Consider the following 6,406-nt stretch of genomic DNA (forward strand, 5'->3'; position numbering starts at 1 on the left):
TTTAAAATACCCATCCTTAGTATCTTTTCATCTTCAAAGAGCTTAAGAAACATTCTCAAGCGCGCGGGGGGGGGGGGGGTTGGTTTGGTTTAGTTTTTTGGGGGGTGGGGTGGGGGATTTTTGTTGTCCTGAAAGCACCTCCTACTCCAGACTTCGTGTTAAATTGCAAGCACAGCCAGCATTACCATACACATCTCTGCAACAGTATGGGAAAATGATATAAAAACAGAGCAAAAGAGAAGGAAGGAGGAAAGAAAAAAGAGTGAGTGAGTCTCTCTCTCAAACAAAGTATACGTGTAGACCAGTGCTTTTCAACCTGTGGTCCATAGAGCCTCTTAAGATTTCTAAAAGGGTCCATACCACCTCCTTCGGAATGTTTTTAGGGGTCCGCCAATGAAAAAAGGTTGAAATCCAGTGGATGTTACACAATAGGGTGAGAAAAGACTGTCTTGATACCTGCAATAGAAGTTATAAGTTAAATGTATCATACCGCGTATGAGAATATAAAAAGTGAGATACTATAAATAAATCCTAATTCCTCCTTTTCTTTTCCCAAGCCAGTTCTATATTCCACAGTTGATGTAGTGATACTCACTAATCCTTGGGAAATGTTAATGGCATCCATCCCACTCCTGGATTTACTGACAGACAAAATTTCAAAATTAGTCTCTGGTCAACCTTGCACTTTCCTTCCTTTTATTTCAGGCACTTTCTCCCCAGCAAGAGAGGTGTTACTAAGTCTGAATGCAGGAAATTAATTACAGAACCAAGAAAGAATTTAGCATAACATTTCTTTACACAAATTGTCTCTTTAGGAACAGTCAGCCACTTGATGTTTGTTATTACAAAAGGAGAGAAGGTTACTCCCCTCAGTCTGTAGCATTCAGAATAATGTGAACTAATTTCAATCCCAACCCTATAAATATAGCTAAGGATCACACACAATCTAATTTCAGCATCCTTCTCTAAAGTATCTTGTATTAAATTTAATTCTCCAGTGTAATTTTAAAATAATTCATGTAATGGAAGGCTTTTCAAGTCTTTATATATAAGAATGTATAGCGTATTTTGCCATGGTTGTTTTCAACTATAATGCCCTTCATGTGCCCCTTATTAACCATTCTGTTTGTATGGGTTTTAAAACTGTTTATAAATGTCAATTTATTTTGATGTTGAACCATAAGATGTGCTCTCACAGGCGCTTTGAACACTTTTCAATTTCTTTTTAAATTACAAATTAAATCTAAATTAGTCAGCAGCAGCTTTAAACAAAACTGATAACCTCCCAAACACTGGCTAATACTTCACCCTCTATCTGGGTACGTCTACACTACAGAGTTTTGTCAGAAAAATGGCCATTTTTCTGACAAAACTTGCGGAACATCCACACTGCAATTGTGTTCTTCCAAAAGTAAACTGAAAGAACAGAGAGCTTTTTCTGACGTTGGTACTCCTCTTTCTGTGAGGAAGAAGCCTTTTTCCGAAAGAGCTCTTTCAGAAAAAGCTGTGTGTGGACGGGGAGGAGGGTTTTCTTTTGGAAGAAGAGGCCTCCAGGAAATAACATAGGTGCTCTGGTGGACATTCTGTCCAAAGAATCACAACTCTGAAAATATCTCTGGAGATATTTAAGAACAGGTTAGATAGACATCTGTCAGGGATGGTGTAGACGGAGCTTGGTCCTGCCTTGAGGGCGGGGGGCTGGACTCGATGACCTCTCATGGTCCCTTCCAGTCCTATGATTCAATGATTTTATGAACTCTATAGTTCCTGTCTCCAGGCACCCTGGACAAGCCTTGGGGCAGGAAGCTGGCCTTGGAGCAGCACCTTGACCACATAGCTCTCCCTGCCACAGCATTTGGAGTTATGTCCAAGCCACAAGCCTCCTGCAACCACCCTGGCCCTCGCAGGGAACAGCTCCAGGGGTCCCAGGACCCATCCACGGGGACCAAGAGGCGCACACCCTCTTGGCCTGGACTGCAGGTCCTCTCCCTCCTCGAGCTGTGGGGTGAGGAGGACACCTTGCAGGATCTCAGAGCCAAGTGCTGCAATGCCAACATATATGAGTGCATGGCTGAGTCCTTGGCGGAGCATAGACACCCACCCTGGCCTTGAAACAGGTTCACAGTAAGGATAAGGAGCTCTGCCAAGCATATGTTTGGGTCAGAGAGTGCAGCTCGCGCTCAGAGACAGGACCCCACACTTGCCCCTATTACCAGGAGCTCTACCAGATCCCGGGGGAGGGGGGGGAAACGTCTTCCCCACCCATTTTCATGGACTCCGGCCTGGAGATCCCCGTCTTTGCCTGGCCAGAGGTCTTGGCATAGGAGGACCAGGGCCAGTTGGAGGCGGAGGAGGAGACTGAGACTGTCACCCTGTCCCTCAAGCCAGTGCTCGTGAGCCAGGATGTCTCCCAGGCCTCCTCTGATGCCTGGGAGGGATCTTCAGGTGAATGGTCTCACTTTGTCACACATGCAAGGCGGGGAAGGCAGGCACACAGGGAGTGAGGGGGTATCACTCGGGCTGCTCAGGATGGACACGTGCTGCGGAACCACGTGCAGCATTAGTGTGTGACACGTGGATGCAGCAGGCAGTCCCTGAGCATAGATGGGATCCTGCTGCCAGGCACAGGGGAGGCCACACATGTCCTGTCATGGGGCGGGGAGGCCTGCCACGGCTGGAAGCAGGCTAGCCAGAAGGGTGCAGGCATGACCCCACATAGACTGAGTGCTGCATGTGCGAGGCAACACCTGCTCCCACGGACAGCACTGCAAGCTGCAGGTGTGTGTGTGACCCCAGAGAGGGCCAGGCTGCTCCCAGCTCCTCTGCCACCCATGAGGTGATCCCACTGTGGCCAGACACTCCCCTTGCAATCACGCAGCAGAAGCAGAGAAATGGCTGTCCAGAGGGGGTCCCTTTAAGCTCCTGTCTCTGCAAGGCTCTGGCACCAGCACTCGGAAGCAACTGGTGACCTAAAGCCCTGCCTGAACTGGTTCCGGATGGCCTTATATGTGAGAGAGCATCCAATCAGTCTGGACATTCTCTTTTGCAAAAGCACATTGATTTTTCCATGTGCTTTTGTGTGTGGACACTCTTTTGGAAGAAGTTTTTTCAGAAGATTTCATCCAAAAAAAAGTCTTCCGAAAGAAGATCTCGTCCAAAAAAAAGTCTTCCGAAAAAGCATAGCCTCTATGCTTCTAGAAATTGGCCCAGTACTTCAGTTCTTACTGAAGCACAAGTAAAGTACTTTTTAAAAAGTAACATTTTCTTTTTGGCATGGCACTCACCACTGACAATTAAATAGGCTAGTCATTTTTATGTTTGTTTTTTAATCTGTCTTGCCCACAGATGCAAGGTTTAGATGCAGACAATGAGGGGGCTGTTTAATTTCAAACAAGCAACTGATTTCATTTATATAAAAATAAATTAAACCCTCCATTGTTATACAATGGTTATATAGAGATATAGATATAGATAGAAAAACAGATAGCTATAGATACACACACACACGCACGCGCGCGTTTTAATTCATGAAATATAAGTTAACAAAAGGCAGTGCCCCTTTAAGAAAAGTTGAATGAAATCAAAGTATTTATTGTTAATCAACTGAATATCATGAATACAAACCTTTAATAATTACTAAGATATTTTCATCGCTTTCATTAGGCATATAGAAGTTAGAAATTAGTTTATGCTTAAGGACAAATTGGCAGTGGAAATCAGTAGAAGTTCTTTTAAATGAACATAATTTCAAATAACGTAATTACTGCCATTATTATAAGTAATGGTTTCTCTGAAACACAGAGTATTTCACTGACTGTTAACTAGTTTTAATATACTCTACAACAGAACATACATAGAAAATAACTGTTTATCCCCATGGTAACTATTCAGATATGAATATGTGAGGAAGACCTTCAATGTGTTTAGTTACTGATAAGAAAGGCACAATGCTCTACACTTGAAAAACCATTTGTATATTTAATTTTAAAAAGGGTTAAAACTAGGGATGTAAAAGGTTAAGTGGTAAGCATAAGCCTTAGTGGGTGAGGCTTATTAGTTCCAGTTAACCAGTAGGGGCTGGAGCAGCTTCACACCCACCCTAGGGGGCTGCTTCAGCCCCAGAGCCCACCACAGGAAAGGTGCAGCGCTATGGGACGAACCCAGCAGCACCCCAGCTGCTCTGCCCCAGCTTCCCCAATTCAGCTGCTGGTCAGTTTCAGCAGCCGCTGAATCGGGGAAGCCGTGAGCAGATCAGCTCCAATTGTCGGGCAGCCAGAGCACTTTCGGGTTCCTGATGGTGCCGGAGCATTGCATGCCGGACCAATGGAGTTTTACTGTATCTGGCCTGGCCCCTGAGCTGCAGGTTACACGCTATGGCTCCCTGGGAGCGGTGCCACCAAGGGCTGAAAAGCCTCCTCCACTAGGAGAGGAGCTAGCAGCCCCTGCCAGCCCCACTCCCAGGGAGGTTTCACTGCCACCTCTGCAGTATAAAGCTAAGCTTTTAGCAGTTACACGGTTGCATTTTAAACTACCTTTTACATCCCTAGTTAAAACTTTTGTGGCTATTCAAATATTTCAGGTTCTGAGCAGGCATTGAGCCAGACACTATGACTGTATGTAGAGTCAATTACTTTGCATTTTCTTGTTCTTTGCATTCTGCTTTGCTTAGTACTGCTGTGTCCATTAGGGAAGGCAGAAAAAAATAAGAGCAAATGCCAAGGTCGTCCAGGCAGTCAGAACCATGGCAGTAATGTATTTGTGGGACCAAGCAACACTGCTCTGTTGGAGAATGCCTAGGGTGCAAGGGAGTTTAGGATGGTAGAATGGGGAAAGAGAAATGTACAGGCTACTCTTCCACCCTAATTTATAGAGCATCACAGATGTAATCTGAGAATAGGCTACACGTTTCACTATCCTTGCTAGAGGAAAGGTGCCAGAATGTGTGGGAGCTGCATGTGCATTGGGGAGTGTGAAGGAATGAATGAAATCTGAGGACCTCAACAAAACTGATCCAGACTGTCAGCCAAACTCAAGTGTCTGAATTTCAAGGGCTGTTAGCTCTTTCAGGGATCTGCTCTGTAGTAATTTATACACAGTAAAATTATCATATAATATAGTTGCAAAAGTGGAAAATGTATTTTTCCCTTATGCAAAATAAGTACTCACTTGGATTTCTGGCCACTCATTTGAATCTATATTCACTGTTGTGACGGGGCGCCGGTGTTCTGGGGGGCCTCAGAACCCTCCACGACCTGGTACGCCTAATGGGAGGCAGGCCCGACCCATTGCCTTGCCTGCTTGGCAGTAGCAGCGCAGCTGGGAGGAGGCGGGGCTAAGCAAGGGCATGGCATCCTGCCCGACATAGAAGGTGGGGCCATCCACGCCGATGGTGCCCCACACTATATAAGGGGCGGGGCCGGAGACAGCGGGAGGAACGAAAGCTGCTCCGGAACACAGGAAAGGGGGTGAGCAGATGGGTGACCGGGGCAGGTTTGGGGAGCACCGAGAACCTGCCCATAGCCCCAGTGCGGCTATAAGAAGGTAGCAGGAGGGGTAGGAAGTGGCCGAGGGCAGGGCTTTGCTGAAGCCCGTGGGCTGGTGAGTTACAGGAAGGATCCCCCGCCAGCCAGGCAGGGAGCCAGATGACCCTGTCTTAGGACCTTGGGATGGGATCCGTGAGTGAGGGTGGGCCCCGGTCCCTCTACCCCGCAGGGGAATGACAGATGAAACCCTACCCCGCACCAGCCGGTATGGAGGCAGGGATATAGGAAGTCGCACTCTGCGGGTAGAGTGAGACGTATGACCACATGAGGGTCCAGACTGAGGACCCTGGGGGTTAGTCCTGCTGGGGCAAGGGCGAAGGGTAGTCACAATGCCCAATTGGTAAGGGGACCCCGACAGGGCTATTGGTTGCCCGACGCTGGAGGTGCCTCACCGATAGGGCTAGAATAAACCACGAGAGGGGACCCCGGGAGCCTGGCCCGGCCACATCCAAGGCCATGCCAAGGGACCACCCCCTTACAACTGTGCACCAAGGAAAATAATGTACAGGTGCAGAAGGGTGAGGAAACATAGGAGATGACCTGACAAACAGTTTATGATGTCATAAAGACAAATGTTTTAGGAATACACAGATATGCAAGCAACATGGCCCTTTCTCAGAGGTTCCTAATGGAACAAATACCTAGAAAGACCTACTGGAAACAGCCACATAAGGGGAAATCTTTACATAAAGGTGATCTGTCCATCAACTTTTTAGAATGAGTGGATCATGCAGCAGAACAATCTACCATAACAAAGCCAAAAGAAAAGAATTACTAAAGAGTTAACACAAAAGAACCCTCCGTTATTTTAAGACCGTGTATGAAACCCCAATAGGCTAGATGAGAACAAAAAAAGGGCTCAA

At 46.6% G+C, this 6,406-nt stretch overlaps 1 long non-coding RNA gene across 1 annotated transcript; it reads right to left on the minus strand.

Annotated features, from left to right (window-relative positions):
* Window positions 1–133: 133 nt before the first annotated feature.
* On the minus strand, window positions 134–6,027 carry LOC112546810 (uncharacterized). Its single transcript, XR_012900614.2, has 3 exons — window positions 5,936–6,027; window positions 5,167–5,261; window positions 134–456 (listed from the first exon to the last, which is right to left on the minus strand). It is a non-coding gene; the product is annotated as an uncharacterized LOC112546810 (long non-coding RNA).
* Between the last annotated feature and the right edge of the window lie 379 nt (window positions 6,028–6,406).

This window comes from Pelodiscus sinensis, chromosome 1 (assembly GCF_052426305.1).
Source record: "Pelodiscus sinensis isolate ZL-2025 chromosome 1, ASM5242630v1, whole genome shotgun sequence".
In the NCBI taxonomy this organism is placed as follows: Eukaryota; Metazoa; Chordata; order Testudines; family Trionychidae; genus Pelodiscus; species Pelodiscus sinensis.